Source organism: Triturus cristatus, chromosome 4_1 (genome assembly GCF_964204655.1).
Source record: "Triturus cristatus chromosome 4_1, aTriCri1.1, whole genome shotgun sequence".
Lineage (NCBI taxonomy): Eukaryota > Metazoa > Chordata > Amphibia > Caudata > Salamandridae > Triturus > Triturus cristatus.
Genome location: NC_140585.1, coordinates 424260750 through 424282057, shown reverse-complemented (window position 1 = coordinate 424282057; position 21308 = coordinate 424260750). Strand labels below are relative to the sequence as shown.

The window sequence follows — 21308 nt, the reverse complement described above, 5'->3', positions numbered from 1 at the left end:
TCTGCATGGCTGGGTGAAGGATGGTTAAAACTAAGGAATGCTCGTATGGGTTAAGGCAAAGCAGGATGGGTGAATGGAATGGATGATAGCAATGATGCAAGTCTGGGTAAATGGATGTTGGTGAATGGTTTGCCTGGAGCTATGTTTGGATGGATGGATTAATTTTCCATGGTGAAATAGTGAATGGGGGAATGTAAAGCTTTAATGGTGCATATCAAAGCCAACGATTAAGATTAGGATTACTAGAAGAACAATGCACTGCTGAATGGATAATGTAATTTGATTAACTTCTGTGGATGGGATAATCTGTGACGAACATACGAAAGCTTTATCTCAGTTCTTCATCCTTTCAGTGACTGAACTACAGTACATCGCTTTTCCCACTGTCTACTAACACAAGAAAGGATGTAGGTTATAGCTGAGGGAGTTACAGGTTAAATTGGCCGGAGGTGATAACAAGATTACCGTGCACATAGAAACACAAGGATTCTTGTTTGCAATCCCTGTTGACATTTTGTATGACCAGCTATTAAGATAAAATATAAATACCTTGATCCAAGATTCAACAGGCCTCCCAAACAGTGCAGAGAATGAGACAAGTGTTTAATCACTTTTGACAGTTTGTAGTGGACTGATCTCCAATTAACAATATACAAATGGAAAAGGTAATATCAGAGTCATTATTGTAGCTAACTAGACCATTCATTAGTAAATGGGTCTAATTCTTGAAGCCCCAAACCAACTAAGCAGTTTACTAGGAAATCCTTCAAAAGAAATAAATATAGCAGTTTAAGCAAACTGGTGTGTTTCTGTGTTTATTCTGCCTTAATTCCTTTTAGACAGTTAGAGCTTTTGACATTTGCCTAAAGTTTTATGAGAGATGGGTAATGGTGGCTGTGACTCTAATCTAATGGCCCTAGGGGACCAGCAATATACTGCTACTCTGCCACCTACTACATAATTTTAAACTAGTTTCTGGCACAGAGTGACAGAGCATTGTTTACAATTTGTCTTTTTTCTTTCTATCTACTCCTGGTCAACATCATCCAACTCGCCAGGATATAGTAGCCCGGCTGGGGCAGCAGAAGCTGGAGGCGATAAAGGCAGAGTACCAGAGGCTGGTGGCTCAGGAGCAGATGGAGGAGGAGGCAGCAGTCCAGGGACCCAGCCAGGACCCAGCACCTCCAGCTTCCCAATCCCAACTGCAACATCGGCGCTGTAGTCTGCAGGCAGCTGCCTGCCATCCAACCACCCACACAGCTGCTCCCCTTACTGTCTCAGACCGCCCCCTACACGCGCTGTATCCTGGCAAGGCTAGTGCGCCTGAAAGCCTGACAGAGAAGAATGGACTGGCACCAAAAGGAGATCCTGCGCTGTGTTTAGTTACCTCTGTCCATTTTTTTACTTTTCTTTAACTTTTCTTTTGGTTGTTGTTGTGGGTGGGAAGCATGGTGTTGTGGATTTTGCGATCGGGGTTTCTGGACTTCTGTTTTTCACGGACAATGGTTGGGGATGGGGATATTTAATTTGTTTGGGGAGGGGGTGGGCCACTTGCTGTTGGGGGTGGATGGAAGGGGTGAGTTTTTGTTTGTCTAGAATTTTTTTTTAATATTTCTTTATTTATGCCTCTAATGTCTAATCAAGGTCTTTGGAGGTGTTTTACTTTTTAAAGCTGCCTTTTAGCGCAACTTATTTTTAAAATTTGCTGATAGTGTGTAACAACAATCAGGTATGCACTATGCTTCTGTGGTACTTTTGGCCTACTACTCTCCTAGTCTCTACAGTCTGTAACTATGCTGACCACTAAAGGGGGTGTTGGGGTTTGCCAATGCCTTGCCTACAACAACTTAGTGGAACAATGAACTATAGTTGTCTTACCGAATAGAAGAAGAAGAGAGGGCTGCAGGGTTTGCAAATGTGCCGTGGTGGTAGTGGTAGCAGGCTAGCACACTAACAGCAGTGCAGGAATCAAAAATCAGGTTCCACTCTCACCTAGTTGAACACCAACTGAAGGATTTTAATCAGAAGGATTTTTAATCACAGGCAACTATTTGTATAAAAAAAAAAATGAGTTAATGTGTTATGTATTATTAGCTTTACACACTTGATACCAGACTAGCACACAACAAAGAATACCTGATGCAGAATAATTACTAAATTAGTCAGAGCAATGGTTGGTGAGCTAGTAGTTTGAGGAAACAAGAGTGACTTTTAGTCTTGCTTTGTGGTTTGTTAGGAGGAGTACTTAAAGTCTGGAGGACATAGTTATTGTTTGTTACGCATTTAATGCAACACACAATGCCTGAATGATGATAGTGATGAATGATGTTCTTCTATAAGTAAAATATTGGCCACTTTCATGCATGGATGGGTAACCGGGGCTAGTGCCGACTATTGCTTCAGTAATAGGAGTAAAAACTGAAAATCCTGCACTGAGTTAGTGTTGCTATCACACTATCCGCCCTACCAAGTGTGTGATCCATTGATGGTGTAAATTATGCCACACCTCAATATATCACACAGCATGGGAGAAGAGGGTAGGGGTTTTTGATGAATAGATAGGAAGGGGGACTAGGGAAAAGGTTTAATAAAGTCAAGAAAACACTACACAAAGACAACATTCATCTGAGTAATGGGCAGCCAACCATCATAAATCTGTTATGGGAGTAAAAGGAAACGAAGAAATGAGTACAGGTAATTTAAATGCAAGCCAAACTAAATTGTCCGTCTGCCCCCAGAGAGACCCAAGTTACATAACATTATATATCTAAATGTATTGTGTTACCTAGCTTTGAAAGATAGCAAATATATTACAAATTAAGTAGGAGTCACGCGAGCAACACACACGCTTCTAATGATTATTAAAAGAAAAAACTATACTGTATTTCATATTGAGAGTTGCATCTGCATACCTCTTGGACTGTCTGTCAATTTTGGGTGCCTGGCATGGATGCGGTCCAGTAAGGTAAGCAAGAGTGTTATGTTGCCTTTCTAGTTTGGTGCAGGGTAAGAGGGCCTGCAGATTGGAAAACAAAAATGATATTGTACAATCAAGCAGAAAGAAAGAAGTTAAAATTCATAAGGAGTGCACCGAGAAGACTCAGAGGCAGTGCAAGAGAGAAGAGAAGAATTGTCCTTTTTGCTCTCATTAATTTTATGACTGATGTGTGAACTATTAGGTGAGGGCAATTTTACAACAACCAAAAATCACCCAAAAGGGGCTGCATGTAACTATCAATCTAGGGCTGATCAAACTCATAACTGTCATGATCATCAATTCATCATCATGAATCATAACAATAATATGTAGCCTAACAGCACGTGCATAAAGTGATGATCATCCATGACTAAATGTCTGTCTCCAGTTACCTACAACAACAGGCCCCCCACCCAACCACCACTTAGCTTTAAATTTGAGTCGGATAGCACTTACTAAGCACACACACCCAGCAACATTGCATTTCCCAAATCAAGTAAAATCAACGCATGCTGTCACCACTTACCACCACTTCACAGAGTTAGGTAGACCACTTTAAAGTTTTTACCAAATCGGTTGGTTTCATTGGAGTTGAAAACTTCCTTCATATGGTGGCTGTTCTCGAAGTAGTCGCACTGAGTCCTACCATCATCCCTGATCTTCCTGATTCTGAGTAAGGTGTCTAACTCCGTACTGACTATGTCCCGACTCAAATGCAATTGATCAACCTGTAGTACAATGCAGTTAATGCACAACAAGAGAAACATCAAGTCATTTTTTTTGTGTAGACTAGATTTGTGTTTGTGTTATCTATTCTAAAGGACTGGTCGTGTCTGACATTTTGAGTATAAAGTTAAACTGAAGCAGAAAACAATGCAGTGTGGAGTCGACCTGGCATCGGCGAACAAATCTCACAAAGCCTCAAAAAGGAAGGAAAAATTACCTTCATGAAAAAATGATCAGGTGGTGGTCGGCCACTGCATTGTAAATCATCACAAACACATTTGAGCGTAATAGTTACAGATATACAAACACCCAGTGTCATTGCCTGCCACGACATAAACCATCTCAACATGCTCACAAACAACAATCACTCAGTGTGCAACTCATGCCATTTACCTGTTAATTCAGGCATGGTCACCGTGACCGTGGTACATTGCTGATCAATTGTTCAAGAAACAGACATTGGCCAGTCTAAACAAATTAATGTTGGTATGTCCGGCTAGGGAAATAATAAACCAGGAAAGGATACATAGTCAAGGCCCAGGGCTGGAAGCATGCGCAAATTTGTTTGTATCTCCAATGTCCTTGAGGGAAATGGGTGAGGGGGGACTTCTTCTTTGCACACTGTTGCAACTCAAATCCTGCATGAAATTGTGTCTAAGAGTAAGATGGTGGAGCTGAATTTGTCAACCAGACACAAACAACTAAAATTAAATAATGCTTCCCTACCCATATCTTTTATTTTTTAGTATCAAAGAAAGAAGATCAGCAATAGAGAGTGATGGTACCATGGTTTTTGGCCCAGGTCTACTAGTCAGGTAAGTAGAGCTCTTCCTCAAACTCAGGTGGTTCGCCCAGTCTTAGGTCATCTAACACACTACTTCCATGACCTGAGTCTCTCTCATCTTCCTCCTGTCGTACAGCATGTATGGAGTAATCTGGTGGTATAAAGTGCTGATTCATTTTAATCTTGGTTAATCTCTCCATGTTGTGGGGTGAGAGTCCTTCTCACTGTGACACCAGCAGCACTGAAAACATGCCCAGCGGAGATACTTCCAGGCAAGCCTTATAGTTTATTCTCAGCCTGCTGAGCACTGGCCATTGGTGTCTCTTCCTATACCAAAAAACCAATGGGTTTTGATCAAGGTAGACCTCTGCTTGGGTCATTCAGATAGGCCCTGACCATCTGTCAACACCTGCAGATATCTTTTCTCTAGCCCCCACAAAATAGATACAGTGTGCAGTGATGCACATGTAATCAGTGGCTTGGCAACTGGTCCACATGCCTGTCGTCAGGTGGATAGTGTGAACAGCACTGTCCTGCAAAGCTTGTCCAAGTAATTCCAGCACATCATGATGTAGCACTCGAACAGCAACTCTGGCAAAATAGTACCTGCTGGGAACCTTCCACTTTAGGCAGATGGCTACCACAAATTCAAGAAAACCCACCCCTTCCACAAAAGAAAAAAGGAGGAGGTCCAGCACTAACATTTTAGCTAGCTTCGTGGTATACAAACATGCTGTTGGGTGGTTGTGTTTATACTGCCTCTCTGGCCTAAACATGCCAGGAATAGAAGCCTGGATTTTTTTCTTTTCTGGTGCCACTGATGCAGGTGACTTCTTGAGAGCAGACAGCGGTAGGCTCAATGTGTGTTTCAGAGGGCAGTCTCTTGCCTTGGTGTCTCAACCTGAGTCTTGTGCCATTGTGATGTTGCTGATGTTGGCGATACTACTGTACTGCTGGGGTGAGGGCTTCTTTGGGTAATGTCTTCCTCACCTTCACCACAATGAGCAGATCTGATTCCCTGTGTGCATCTCCCACTGAATCATATGGTTCTTTCTCAGGAGCTGAAGTGAAGTAAAGGAAAGATAAAATGATAATAAATTGCGTTATTATCATTTTATCTTTCCTTCTGGTGCAGCTTTGCATTTGGGGCAGGGTGCTCTGACAACAGAGGAGCAGGGGAGTAGTGGTTTGCCCACTCCTAAGTGCACATGACTGTTTGGCCCGCCTTTCGGGCCTTTCTTTGTCTCTGCTGCATATACCATTGGATTTAAGGACTTTGTATTTGAGATTTCAGAACAAGTTGAAAAACTGGCGTTATTTGTTTGATTGGGGCCATGTACCTGCATTTATTTGTACTTTTATTTTATTTTTAAAATTGATTGTGGTGGGTGGCCTGTAGTTTCAGAAGGGGCCTAGTTATTTCTTTGTAAGTAATTTTTCTTCTTTTATAAAGGAAAAATCATTTGACAAAGTCACATTTGCAGAACTGTGCTGAGTGATCCCTCGCTTCACTTGCAGCTTTTGGGCTAAAATTAGAGAGTGTCAATGGGTCACTGAAGTGTGTTAAAAGTGGGAGCTTTGAGTCTTGCTTGTCTTGTACCTATTAAACATTGTGATTCCTATTTAAAATAATCTTCAAGTATTCCTTTAACATTATATTTACGGCAGGAGTAGTCTATCGCAAATAAGTACAAGAAACGCCCCCTAGCAATTTCAGAAAATCTTGTTGATGAAAAATAGATTTGAAAATAACCCATAAAGAACTGTAATATAATGATGCCTCCAGTTGTAAAGTAACTCCTTGTGAAACACTAAAACAATGTTGTTTAAAATCACAAATATGCAAACTGCAGACCCAATATTTCAAATGCCAACTATCAAACCTATATAAAGGCACAGCCCAGAAAGCCATTTCCCTAGATCAGAGCTCCCCCTTCAGCTTTGCCTGAGTTTTGTCCCTGTAGACCTAGGGGACTGAATTCAATCTTACCTCAATGGCAGTATGTTGACACTCAAATTCTTCAGAGGCTGCAGCTTCTTACTGCCAGGCGCCACAGCTTCTTCGAGACAGACGTTGGATGTATTTGGGCTACAGGTATAGAGTATTGGCACAAAACAGATTACTGGACAGGACATCAAATCTTGAACATGAAAACACCATTCCAGGTTGGAGCTTTAACCGGCCTGCCAGTCTAGTTCCCCACAACATCCAGCCAACTTCAGCCAGATATGACTTTGGCATAAAGGACACAACTCCCTAGCTTAAACAATGGGGATGTTTGCACATCTTGAACAATTTCTTTCACTGTTTTAATATGGAGCAAACCTTTATGTTCTTCATTTCTTTAACCACAACTGTTAATTGGTTGTGTTGTTACACACACCACATCAGAAAAGATCAATTCCTCATTTCCAATTACTCACCCTCCTATGCAAACTGTTGACTAAATTGGCCCAACTTTTTTCTTCCACTTGTTCTTCATCCAGAGGTGCATCTTAAGGCCTGATTTAAGAATTTGGTGGATGAGTTACTCGTTCACCAACGTATCCAATATCCCGACCACTGTACTATAAGTCTATGATATCCTATGGCACTTGCAATACAGTGGAAGGTGTATCCGTTCCAGTTGTGACAGAGTAACCCATCACCAAACTCTAAAGCAGGCCTTTTGTCACAGAGATTCAGGTAGTATGAATCAAATTTCTCAACAAGCACCAACGAGCACCCAAAAAAAGCTTCTCTAATACAGAAAAGTAAAAAACACACAATTTTAAAATGTGAAGCGGTCTGAGAATTAGCTGACTGCAGGGACTAGAGTACTAGAGTTCACCTGAAAAGGCCACCAAGCGCTTGGATTTGCACTAGGTTCCTGCCTACCCTTTCAGAGTCCCTGGGCGACAGAGTATTGGAAGTAGGTTTTCCTATGTGGGAAATATCAGATGATGTTTGTGTGAAGCAGTGACTGGCTTCAAACACCGAGCAACAAGCATTGCTGCCCATAAACAGGAGGGGTGGAGAGTTTGACAATATATGCAATTACACATGCTTACTACAGCCTTAATGTTGCTACCACCATGGAGTGCAGCTACAGCAAAAAAGAGGTCTCAAAAGCACTACAATAAACAGGACCAAAGAAAAGAAGAAAAGAAAACATGCAAATTTAAAATGGTGAAATGTACAAAATGAATAGTATATTATTGCTAACTAAAAATATGTTACATTAAAGTAAGAACAAATGTCCATATTATTATAGTTCACAGATACAAATAAGTCAAAAACAGCAACTCATATAACATCTAAAAAGGCAAAAACATGTTTGGACTACATGGGTTAAACATACATTAATTAAAACAGCACAAATGGAAGAATCCATTGGAAAGGCACAAAACATTACGCCAATGGCTGCTATGGGAGAACAATCACAGTAAATGGAAAAGTAGAAAATGTAAAATATCACAACCACCCTCACAAAATAGCAGAAGTGCAAGTCATTAATGCAGTGCAATATCCAAGGGAAGCCTGAACAAATATCTATGCCCAACAAGAATATTTAATAAATGACATAATGCCCAGAGTTCCTGAAGAAACAATTACCTGCAATTTCTAACCTGAAAAGACTGATTAGCAGAACATGAAGAACAGCCAGGCAGGCTAGATAATTGCCAGCCATTCACAGACTGAAAGAGACTCACTGGGTGAGAATCGGGGAGCTAAATTATAAAGGCTGTGCGCTAACACAACAATATAGGGGTAATCTGCACCTGAGCTCAACCCCTTCGCTGCTAGGCCTTTCACCCCCCCCCCCCCCCTGTGCTAAGCCTTTTTCTGGCTATTTGGGGTAGTGCGCGCTTAGGCCCCTGTAACTTTTTGACCACATAAGGTATCCACGCCAGATTTGCGTCCTTTTCTTCCAACATCATGGGGATTCTAAAGATACCCAGGGTTTGTGGATTCCCCTGGAGGGGTCCCAGAAATTAGCCAAAATACAGTTAAATGTTGGATTTTTGGGGAAAAATGAGAAAAAAGGGCGCAAATGAAAGCTTCTGGGGTTTTCCCTGCAAATGGTATCAAAAAACGGTTTGCGGGGCTGAAATCACCATTTTCTCAGCTTTTAGGGAATGACAGACTTTTGTCAGAAAACCAACATTTTTTACACAGTTTTGGCATTTTTCTGGGATATAGCCTATATCTGCTATTTTTTGTGCTTTCAACCTCCTTCCAGTTAATGGTAGAAATGGGTATGAAAGCAATAATGGATCCTGGACAGCTATACATTTTAGAAAAGCAGACAAAATTCTGAATTCAGCAAGGGGTCATTTGTGTAGATCCTTCAAGGTTTCTTTATAGAAACTAACAGTTAAATATGGGAAAAATTGAAAATTAGTTGAAAAAACAGCCTTTTGTGTCAACGTTTTCACCTGTAACTTCTTCTAATTATAACAGCTCTTTGAAAGCAATATACCGTTACATCCTCTGGACCTTTGTGGTTGTGGGGATATATAGGACTTGTAGGTTCACCAAGAACCTGACGAACCCAGAGTCAAAAACTGAGCAGCAATTTGCAATGGCTTTTTATTATGTAACGGGTATATAGCAATTATTGTGGGAAAATGTATACATGGAAAAATCGGTATGAAAGACACCTATGTATTTCTAAAATGGGAACAAATTATAGAGTTTAGAAACAGTAGGTATTTGCACATTTTCGAAATTGGGAATACTCATACTAGCTTGAGAAATGACTTCTTTTTTACACAATGTCTTTCATTTGGAAGGCAGAAATGCATCGAAAGTCAATAGGTAATAACAGTTGCTTTACGAATCTGAATTACCCTAAGACTCCCGATAAAAATGGTACCTCACTTGTGTGGGTAGGCATACTGCCCACGACAGGAAATGGCTCAAAACCCAACGTGAGCACACCACATTTTCACAATGAAAAATTACCTTTTTTTTGCAAAGTGCCTAGCTGTATTTTTTTAACCCTAGCTCTGCCGGCACCTAGGGAACCCTAGCAAACCTATACATTTTTGAAAACTAGACACCCAGGGGAATCCAGGATGAGGTGACTTGACTGCCTCCCACCAGGTTCTGTTACCCAGAATCCCTTGCAAACCTAAAACATTGTCAAAAAAAATACATTTTCTCCACATTTCTGTGGTGGAAAGTTCTGGAATCTGCGTGGATCCACAAATTTTCACCCACCCCGTGTTCCCTAAAGTCTTCCGAGAAAAATGGTACCTCACTTGTGTGGGTCGGCCTAGTGTCCGCAACAGGAAACGGCACAAAACCCAACGTGAGCACACCACATTTTCACAATGCAAAAAATTACCCTTTTTTGGCAAAGTGCCTAGCTGTAGTTTTTGAACCCTAGTTCTGCTGACACCTAGAGAAATCTAGCAACCCTATACATTTTTAAAAACTAGACACTCAGGGGAATCCAGGATGGGGTGACTTGACTGCCTCCCACCAGGTTCTGTTACCCAGAATCCCTTGCAAACCTAAACAATTGTCAAAAAAACACATTTTCCCCACATTTCTGTGGTGGAAAGTTCTAGAATCTGCGTGGATCCACAAATTTCCACCCACCCCGCGTTCCCCAAAGTCTTTAGAGAAAAATGGTACCTCACTTGTGTGGGTCGGCCTAGTGCCCGTGACAGGAAACGGCTCAAAACGCAACGTGGACACACCTCAATTTCGCAGTGCAAAATGACCCTTTTTTGGCAAAGTGCACAGCTGTAGTTTTTTAACCATAGCTCTGCCGGCACCTAGGGAAACCTAGCAAAAATAAACATTTTTGAAAACTAGACACCCAGGGGAATCTAGGATGGGGTGACTTGACTGCCTCCCACTAGATTCTGTTACCCAGAATCCCGTGCAAACCTAACAAATTGTCAAAAAAAACACATTTTCCCCACATTTCTGTGGTGGAAAGTTCTGGAATCTGCGTGGAACTCCAAAATTTTCAACCAACCCGGGTTCCCCAAAGTCTTCCGAGAAAAATTGTAGCTCACTTGTGTGGGTCGGCCTAGTGCCCGTGACAAGAAACGGCGCAAGAGGCAACGTGGACACACCTCAATTTCGCAGTGAAAAGAAAAATGACCCTGTAGTTTTTGAACCATTGCTCTGCCGGCACCTAGGGAAACCTAGCAAACCTATACATTTTTGAAAAGTAGACACCCAGGGGGATCCCGGATAGGGTAACTTGACTGCCTCCCACCAGGTTCTGTTACCCAGAATCCCTTGCAAACCTAAAAAATTGTCAAACATTTTCCCCACATTTCTGTGGTGGAAAGTTCTGGAATCTGTGTGGATTCACAAATGTCCACCCACCCCGCGTTCCCCAAAGTCTTCCGAGAAAAATGGTACCTCACTTGTGTGGGTTGGCCTAGTGCCCGCGACAGGAAACGGCGCAGAACACAACGTGGACACACCTCAATTTTGCAGTGAAAAATGACTGTTTTTTGGCAAAGTGCCTTGCTGTAGTTTTTGAACCATAGCTCTGCCGGCACCTAGGGAATCCTAGCAAACCTGTACATTTTTGAAAACTACACACCCAGGGGAATCCAGGATGGGGTGACTTGACTGCCTCCCACCAGGTTCTGTTGCCCAGAATCCCTTGCAAACCTAAAACATTGTAAAAACAACCACATTTTACCCACATTTCTGTGGTGGAAAGTTCTGTAATCCTCATGCATCCACAAATTTCCACCAACCCCGCATTCCCCAAAGTCTTCTGAGAAAAATTGTATCTCAATTGTGTGGGTCGGCCTAGTGCCCGCGACAGGAAACAACGCAAAACGCAATGTAAACACACCTCAATTTCGCAGTGAAAAATGACCCTTTTTTGGCAAAGTGCCTAGCTGTAGTTTTTTAACCCTAGCTTTGCCGGTACCTTGGGACACCTACCAAACCAACACATTTCTGAAAACTAGACTCCCAGGGGATTCGAGGGAGGTACGGCTTGCGTGGATCCCACAACGCTTCCTTACCCAGAATCCCCTGCAAACCTCAATTTTAGCTGAAAAAATAACTTTTTTCACTCGTTTTTGTGTGGGAAAGTTGTGGCATCACCGGGCTGACACAAATTTCCTACCACCCAGCGTTCCCCCTGGTCTCCCGATAAAATTGGTGCCTCACTTGTGTGGGAGGCCCAAGTACCCGCGACAGGCAAGGGCACAAAACGTATTGAGGCAACATCAAAATTGCCTATCACCAAACAACCTGGTTTTGCAAAGGCGAGCACCGTTTTCGGGAGACCCGGAGGAACGCTGGGTGGTAGGAAAATTGGGTGTCTAGATTTCAGAAATGTGTGGGTTTGGTAGGTTTCCCTAGGTGCCCCCATCTGCCCCCCAGGCAGAAAGACTACTAGACGCCAGGGATTGTTTTGAGCAAATTTTAATTAGGGTGGGGGTTGCCAAAAACGGGCATGCCAATGCCCCCACCCTAATAAAAATGTTCCCAAAAAAATCCCTGACGTCTAGTGGGCTTTTTGCCCCCCCGCGAGGGGCAGATAGGGGGATACTGCCCCATCTGCTCCCCAGGGGGGGCAGGAAGGCTGCAATTTTTGCAGGGGAGGGTGTGGAGGCATGGGCATGCCTGTTTTGGGCAGCCCCCAACCTAATTCAAATTTGCCCCAAAAAACTCTGTGGCAACTAGTGGGCTTTTTGCCCCCCGGGGGTGCAGATTAGGGCTAATGCCCCCATCTGCCCCCCGGGGGGGGGACAGAAAGCCTACTAGACACCAGGGATTTTTTTTAGCAAATTTTAATTAGGGTGGGCGTTGCCAAAAACAGGCATGCCAATGCCCCCACCCTAATAAAAATTTCCTCCCCAAAATCCCTGGCGTCTAGTGGGCTTTTTGCCCCCCCCGGGAGGCAGATTGGGGGCTACTGCCCCATCTGCCCCCCTGGGGGGCAGGAAGGCTGTAATGTTTGCAGGGGAGGGGGTGGGGGAATGGACATGCCCGTTTTGGGCTGCCCCACTCTCATTCAAATTTGCCCCCAAATAAACCCTGGCATCTAGAGGGCTTTTTGCCCTCCTCAGCGGGCCAGATGGGGGCTAATGCCCCCATCTGCACCCCAGGGGGGCTGAAAGTCCACTAGACGCTAGGGTTTTTTGGGGGGCAAATTTGAATTAGGTTGGGGGCTGCCCAAAACGGGCAAGCCAATGCCCCCATCCTAATTAAAATTTGCCTGGTGTCTACTGGGCTTTTTGCCCCCCCCCGGGGAGGCAGATTGGGGGCTAATGCCCCTATGTGCCCCCCAGGGAGTGCAGAAAGGCTGTAATTTTTGTGAGGGCAGGGTGGGGGCATTGGCATGCCCATTTTGGGCAGCCCCCACCATAATTCAGATTTGCCCCAAAATATCCCTGACGTCTAGTGGGCTTTTTGCCCCCCCGGGGGGGCAGATTGGGAGTTACAGCCCCTTCTGCCCCCCGGGGGGGGCAGAAAGACTGTAATGGTGGCGGGGGAGTGGGGGCATTGACGTGCCCGTTTCGGGCAGCCCCACCCTAAAAAAAAATGTGCAAAAAGAAATCCCTGGCGTCAAGTGGGCTTTCTGCCCCCCAGGGGAAGCAGATTGGGGGCTACTGCCCCCATATGCCCCCCAGGGAGGGCAGAAAGGTTGTAATGGTGGCGGGGGGGTGGAGGCATTGGCGTGCCTGTTTCGGGCAGCCCCCACCCTAAAAAAAATGGTGCAAAAACAAATCCCTGGCATCTAGTGGGCTTCTTGGCCTCCCGGGGGGGCAGATTGGGGGCTACTGCCCCCATCTGCCCACCGGGGGGGGCAGAAAGACTGACATTTCTCAGGGGGATTGCCATGCCCTTTTTAGGCAGACCCCACCCCACCGTCAATAAAAAAAAAACCTGGTTTCTAGTGGGCTTTCTGCCCCCGGGGGGGCAGATTGGGGGCTACCACCCCCATCTGCCTCCCGGGGGGGGCAGAAAGACTCTAATTGTGCATGGGGGTGGGGACTATGGTATGCCCATATTGGGCAGCCCCCACCACTATTTTGCAGTAATAAAAAAAATCCCTGACTTCTAGTGGGCTTCCTGCCCCCCGTGGGGCAGAACCATTCCGTCATGAGCACTTAAAAGGGTTATTCATGTTAGAACTAGACTTGTGGTGAAAACCGCTACCATAATAAGGGAGGAACTGGGGTCCATAGAGGGAAGCAGTGCTGATCTACTCTAGCACCAGGACACTAAGTTGCACTGTGCACATTTTCCTATGTGTAGTATTTAACTCTAGTGTGCATTACAGTATTTAACGCCTTGAATGTCAAGCGCTGCAATGGGCAACCATTTATTATACTAATATGTTTTTGTTTAGTGCTGAACTCGAGCACCCCACACTACCTCCTTGAGAAGCCTATGATGGCTCACCATCGATACTGATGAGATTAAAGTGCTGAAGGGGTTGTTCTTGGTCTTAACACAAACAAAAAAGGGAAGAGAGATTGAGCCTTCCCTTGTTCCCTTGTTCTCTCAATCACTATACTAAGCACTTTTTAACTAAAGGTAACCCATGGACAAATTTTCTATGTATATTACCTTGTAGGATGTGGGCCAACCGGTCCCCTCCTGCTTCAAAAAGTTTTTTTCAAATACAAATGGAGGACCCATCTTCACCTACACAAATGAGAGAGGTAAAAGCTGAAAAATAAAAAATCGATGACCCAATCTAGGAATCCCAAAAGGGTGAAAATACTGCCCTCATCTACTCAACGAGTGGCATGCTTCATCATAGGACTGCAGCGACTCCCTGGTGCAGGCCAACATCCAGGGAGGAGAGCAGAGAAAACAGAATATAGAAAAGAAATAAATCATTCAGTAGCGATCCCTCACGCAGAGAAAAAATATTAAAACTTTCTAAGTGGGTCTTTATTATGGATCCCACTTGGCAGGATTAAAAATTCAAAAACAGGATATATGGTCAAGCAACGACACAATTACCCTATCTGGCATATCAACATGTTTCTGCCATAGATTACTGCCCTTATGGGTCGATGGCATTCGTCAGGAATAGGATACCTAAGAAAAGTTTTATATACTTACCCTCCTAGCTTTTTTACTATATGGTAGGGAACTCCTATGGGGCTTTAATTGCCCTATTGTAGACACACTGTCTGTGCACCTATAAGAGAATAGTAGACATCAAAGTTAGCACGTGTTAACATGTCAGCTCTTACCATCCCTCCTGTAGTGGCTAAACCATCCCACCACTCAAGGTTGGTATGATATGCCTCCTTACGTGGCTCCCATTGAATTTAAGAAATATTAAAAAGTATAGATACAAACCTCTGTTCATATATATCTCTAACTCTACAAGACTCAAACTAACAAAAAGTGGTTGTGAGACCCCTTTGCTTGTGGCCTCATCTTTTCACATGTGTCTCTTGACACCTGCTTAAACGAATTACCCGAGTTTCATCAATGATGATCCAAACTCGGGGACAGAGTGGGAACCCCGTCCTGTAGTCACACTCTGAAATAAAACATTATCTCTTTTTCATAGTTGTAATTTATTAGATTTTCATTCTGGGAGACCCACTCTTGGTGTCTACCTTATTTTTTTAATGCATTGTATAGGTACTGACTCATGAAATTCAACAAAAAAAGTTAGACTTGAGGTCTAGACGAAGTACTAATATACTTACACAAAAGAGACGAACAAACAAAAACTCTCAATTGGCAGATCACTCCAGTCAAAATATATAACTCGTGTTTATAATAAAATCCTTGTTAGGCATCCCGCTCGTTGAGAATAATTACCCAGTTTAGGAGGTTATGTGCCCAAGTTGTCGGGGAATATGTAAAATGCTCCATTCACTCTGTGTTATCTATCCTTGGTCCCGTGGAGCACAATTCAATCATAATATGTTTAGTACGAGGTTGTTGTATCGTCGTAGTTATACCACCGCTAGTCCACAATTTATTTTAGAAGCCGTGTTCATTGTTGCCGTCTTAACATTACGTGCATTATCTATTCCATTTAATCACCAGCCATGCTGGGCCTCATAAATCCCAACTTAAGGATTTACTACCAGCGCAGGGCATCATGCCTTTTTTTCAATCCACACGGTCATACATCCCTACTTACTACTTCAAGGTACAGGAGTTTCCTATTAGGCCACTCTGATCCCTCCGACGGTCCAAAGGTCTGAACAGCAGTTGCCTAAATACTGCTGGCATCTCCTAACACGCGTCCCTATTGGCTCCGCCCTCTCTTTAGAAACATGATGTCCATCTTTGAATGAGTTTACTCTGAATAGGAAAGATTGGATTTTTGTTCCATCATCAGCTTTATTTCTCTCTCACACATTTAACCGATTATATCCTAAATAGAGTGGATCTACTATACAAATACCTTATCGACCATTCATACCATGTCCATGCTGCTGATCTCTCGTTATGTATGGCCTCGGGTGGTGAAAAGGTGGTGGCCATTTTTTAATAGGCTAATACTATGTGGGGCTATTCATTTCGTAATATATTAGTAAACCATCTATTCTAATTACCAATATGCGGTGGTGTAATAAAACATTAAACTGTATATATCCCACATATTACTTATATACCATCAATATATTGGCATAGTGGCACCTACGATTAAATTGGTGTCCTCATGTGTGATCATATTAGAAACAGGGATTATTTGTATATAAATAAGAGGAATTTTAGGATCAATCAATGCCCTCAATGGTTCTGGTCTCCCATGGAAGATAAGAAATCTGTCTCTATCCTACATTCAGAGAGTCTCAGGCTGTATTGCTGTCAGTAATTGTATCTGCAAGTAGCTAATGTTTAAGCTACTAAAGCATCCTCTCATACTGACTAGATGATACCAAGGAATAGCATAATTCAATCCCTTCTCAGCACTCCCCAGTCTATGTACCCATCTTTGTTCCCGTAAAAAGAGCAATTTGGTTTTATCCCTTGCAGTTGCGGGCATGAACGGTTTATCTAAGACAACCCATTTTACATCTTTCTCAGTATAATTTATCTCCGCATAATGTGTGGTAAGTTTGGTCATTGTCTTTCCACATCTAATATTGCTCATATGTTCAAGTATTCTGACTTTAATCTGCCTTGTAGTCATACCTACATATTGTAAGTTGCACCGGCACATGATCAAGTAAATTACATTGTCTGTATTGCACATTGTGTGATTCCCTAATTCCCATGGATACATCAATCCCAAGTCAACTGATTTCGTGTTCATGGACAATGGACATGCTTTGCAGCAGCCACAGTTGTAATGTCCAGTAACCCGGGTCAAGGTACCATCTCTCGAGATCCTAAGTTCTCTTCCCCTTTCCAGTTGTGGTTTAGTGTGGAATAGCGCATTCCTTATGCTAGCACTTTTTTGATAAGAGAACAATGGGCTCTTCAAATTCAGGCCTTTGGTGTTCAAAATACGCCAATTTTTCATTATGATCTTTTTTAATGCTGTGTTGAAGGTAGTCACACACACATTCCTATCCTCTTTTGGTTTTTCAGATGTCTCCAGAAGTGAGTTCCTGTCATTGATTCTTGCTAGTTTTTTTGCTCTCCTCATAACATGATCAGGGTAACTTTGTTCTTGTAATTTTACACTCAAGCTGTTTGCCTCCTTTTCAAAATCTCTAATGTCTGAGCAATTTCTCCTCAGACGTAAAAATTGTCCATATGGGAGGTCTTCTCTAAGTGATTTTGGATGAAAACTCTGAAAGGATAACAAGTTATTCTTGTCAGTTGGTTTGTGGAATACTTTGCTACTTGGTTTGCCATTCAAAGGTTTTATAACGAGGTCCAAAAATGGTAAAGTCGTTGTGGTGACAGTGGAAGTAATAAACAGGAATGGGTTTTGATTATTCAGCCAACCTCAAAACATGTTTGCTCCATGCCAGATGACAATCACATCGTCAATGTAACCACGCCATACCCTTAAGGAACTCATGTAAGGATTTTGATCTGAGAAAATATGTTCTTTCTCAAATTGTGACACGTACAAACACGTACACTAGGAGCATGGAAGTCCCATGGGTTTGTAAGTATAGAGTGTTCTGATATTGGAAACAATTCCTTGTTAGAGCCAATTCAGCCAGGCCCAAAAGGAGGGACCTAGGAGATTGGAATTCCCACTTCTCTGTCTATAGAATGTTCTCAATCGCCCTCAGGGTTTCCCTCTGGCCAAGTTTCCAGAGTCATAGTAGAACAGGCCCCGGGATGTCAGAGACAAATAACCTCAAACCCAGTGCTTAATTTGTAAAATATTATGTACCAGGGACCTTGGCAGGAGGCTACTGTCGCTAGCACCACCCATTGCCTCTGTCAGCGCTACCAATCACAGTACAAAACTAACTTCTAACAATCACACTTGAAGAAGTCAGGGGTGGCTCCTCTGTTCAAGTGGAAGAGCGTTGCCCACAAAGAAAAGACCCAGCCAGAGCTGAAAAATAAAATGGCAATTTATTTCATGCCATTTTATTTTTCAGCAACCATCCCAAACTGAGTGACAGGACTGTGCATTTTAAAATGCGCATGACTCTTTGGCCGGCTGTCTTGCGACGGCCTGCCATACATGCACATTTTAAACTTCTCTAACCCAGCTGTCTACGACAGCTGGGTTAGAGAAAGGGTGGGCCTCCAGTAATATTGAGAGCACTGAGTGAGGCTGCTCCCTCCAACCCTGGTGCTGCTTTCATGCTGGTGAGAGCAGCACCAGGATTGGTTAGGGGAGTTGGCTGGGCCCCTCGTTAGAGCCAGCCTTCAGAGAAGACCGAAGGAGTAGGGAGGACATTTGTACTTGCAGGAAGGTAATTGTATTTCAATTTGTTTGTGTGTCCCCCGCCCCACCACCCTCGGTGCATGCCAGTCATCACTGGTAGAAGCATGATGATGCAGCGGAAGTAACGACAATATATCTAACAGGTTTTTTACGGGTTTCTTACTTCAATCACTACTCACCAATGATATATGTCATTTTCACCTCAGCTACCATAAAACTACGATATTACAGAGTTTGGCTCATATAAAATCTACAACACCAATGTCTATTTATTTTCACAAATCATTTAGGTCCTCCGATGGATCTTTTAATTGAGCTAATAGGGACTCTGGTAATCAGAAATGAATGGCCACTTCTCTTGAGGACCTGGAATAAAGAAGTCCTTCTATAAACCCTATAACATTATTTAATGACTAGTCAAATATGAATATCACACATGTATGATTATGACAAGTGAATATTTGACTAAACTTTAAGTTGAATGGTCAAAGCACAAAAATACATTTAGAAATCAGTTAATTTCAATTATTGTTTAAGTACAGGTAACATCGCAACACATCACAGTTCAGAGTCAAATACATTTCAATTCAAACACCTGGTAAAAATGAGAGAGAGAGAAAATATAAAAACAATTTCAGAATACAGAAATGAATCATACAAACCCAGAATCGATGCAGATTGTCAGGAATACGAAGATTCAAGGTGAGCCTAAAGAGACGCTAGAGCACAGCATGCAATAGCCAGAATCATTTAACCCTTCAACCAAAAGGTTTGCCCGCTCGACTTCAGCAGTTGGAAAAGTGCAGGTAATTAGGAACGTTTAGTTCAGGGAAAATCAAAGTTCAGTCCGACAGCATGCCAGGCATTTAGGAAATTTCAAAGATAGCCAAGAAACGGCCCTTTTTTCACCGGTCAGTTATACTTCCAAATATGCATAGTTCCTTCCCAAAAAAGTATCTTTTACGCAGTTTGCACGATTTCCATTGGTCAAAGTCTACGGTCTGTCCAGGGGGTGATCATTATTTTACCCAAATGATCCGGATATTATACGTAATACCATTCGTTCGATATCCGTCCTTTTATTAAAAGTTCCATTTCGTTTCTCCTCAGAACTAGAAATTCATTTGTAGTATATCATGTCCGTTCCCAAGCGCTCACTTCTGAGCTTGCAACAAAGTCGACACAGTTTAGTACTAGCAGAGAGGGTGTCCTTTGTTCAAAAATAGAGAAAGGAAACTTTAGGTAGGGTTCTCACCACTGGTAGTGAAGTCATGTCAGCATATTCTAGTCTTATTCGAAGGAAAGAATGGAAATGCATGTTTAGGCCTACAGAAAAAACTACTGAGACATTATTATTTACTGAAGAAGCTGGTTCATTTGTGATCAATATTCTTCATAAAGATTTATAATCGAACACCATTTTGTATCCCATCAAGCATTAACACGTTTCCAAAACCATTTATAAGTGAGCAACACATTTTCTCTTGACATTTGAAACTACAGCTTTTCATGATAGTACTGCTATGTGAACAAAAGTCATTTTTCATTTCATTTTTCAACAACTTATGTTAATCCACTTTTCTACTTATGGAGTACTTTTTATAAATTTTTACAAACATTTGTTTAAAAACTACATCATTATGTCATACATTTTATCATTTATAGATTTTCATAGCACATATTTATTGCATACTCATTACCATTATACATTTTTCTCTCTCTCATAAATAATTTTCATCTCGAACTGGTTTGCGACCGTACTGCATGCTTTTACGATGCAGATTGAACAATCATGTGTATCACGAATCACACTGTTAGTCATGTTTCTTAAGTATGTATTAGTATCACACTTCCTCTTAAGCAGGAATTGATCAAGACAAATTTTTTCTAACATAATTACTCTCCATCAGTAACAATACAGACTTTTCCAAGCCCAAAAACTGTTAGATTAGCTTTGGAGGCAGGAATTATTCATTGTTAATGTATATGAAATTTATTAGAAATGGGGGTCTCTAGTTGGCAATGGTTTGCACCTTTGTCCAAAGAGGGACTCTTGCTTCTAGTCAGGGAAAGGGGGTACACTCCTAAAATAACCCCTGCTCACCCCCTTGGTAGCTTGGCACGAGCAGACGAGCTTATCTCAGAGGCAGTGTGCAAAGCATTTGTGAACACATTCAGTAATACTGTGAAAACACTACAGATGGACACCACACCAGTTTAGAAAAATAAGTAATCTTTACTAGACTTAACACAAGACCAAACAACAAAAATCCACAATACAATATCAAGAATATGGCTTTAAACTGGTAGAAATAGCTTAGTTCAATGTAGATGGTAAATGCGACACTTTACTCTCAAAGTACCTTAGATGTGTAATGCAAAACAAACAAAAGGGTCGCAGGGAAGGTGATGCTTTGGTTCCCTGCTTCGGGGGAGGTGATGCGTCAGTTCCTTACTGCAGCGCAGGAGAGGTGATGCTTTGGTTCCTTACCGGAGAAGAGGTGATGCGTTGGTTTCCTACTGCGTTCCGGTTACGATGCGACAAGATGGTGCCTCGATGCGATGCGACGATCCGGTGCGATGCAACAAAATGGTGTCTTTGATGCGATTCGACAACTTGGATGCAATGCGTGCACGCCCGATGGCTGTGCGGCGAACCCGGTGGACTCTTGAGCCGCGACATGCCCTGCGACACGCTTCGCCGGTGATGCGACGGCAAACAGCTGCGGCGGCGGCACGCTTCTTCAGCGATGCGATGGCAACAGCTATGGTGGCGACACTCTTCCTCGTTGCGTCATGCTTCCAGCTCCCAGCGACACGCAGTCTCTAGAGGTCCTAAAAACAGCAGCAGGCAAGTCTGCAGGTAGAATTCCCAGCAAGGAAATTCAGGGGAGCTGGTGGTGAAGTCTTTGTGTCCCTGAGACTTCAGAACAGTCCTTGGAGATTTTCCTCAAGATGATAAAGTACACACAAAGTTCCTCTTCTCCTTTACTTGCCAATAAGTAACCACTGCAGGCCAACCCCAAACAGCGAACAGCACAGGGGCAGC

At 42.8% G+C, this 21308-nt stretch overlaps 1 long non-coding RNA gene across 1 annotated transcript in view; it reads left to right on the top strand.

The window, feature by feature from the left end:
• LOC146855066 (uncharacterized) overlaps window positions 1-21308 on the top strand; it is a 260943-nt gene that overhangs the window by 80225 nt on the left and 159410 nt on the right. Inside the window, exon 3 of the long non-coding RNA XR_014980781.1 lies at window positions 4450-4518. This is a non-coding gene — a long non-coding RNA (uncharacterized LOC146855066). The remainder of the gene's footprint in view (window positions 1-4449; window positions 4519-21308) is intronic.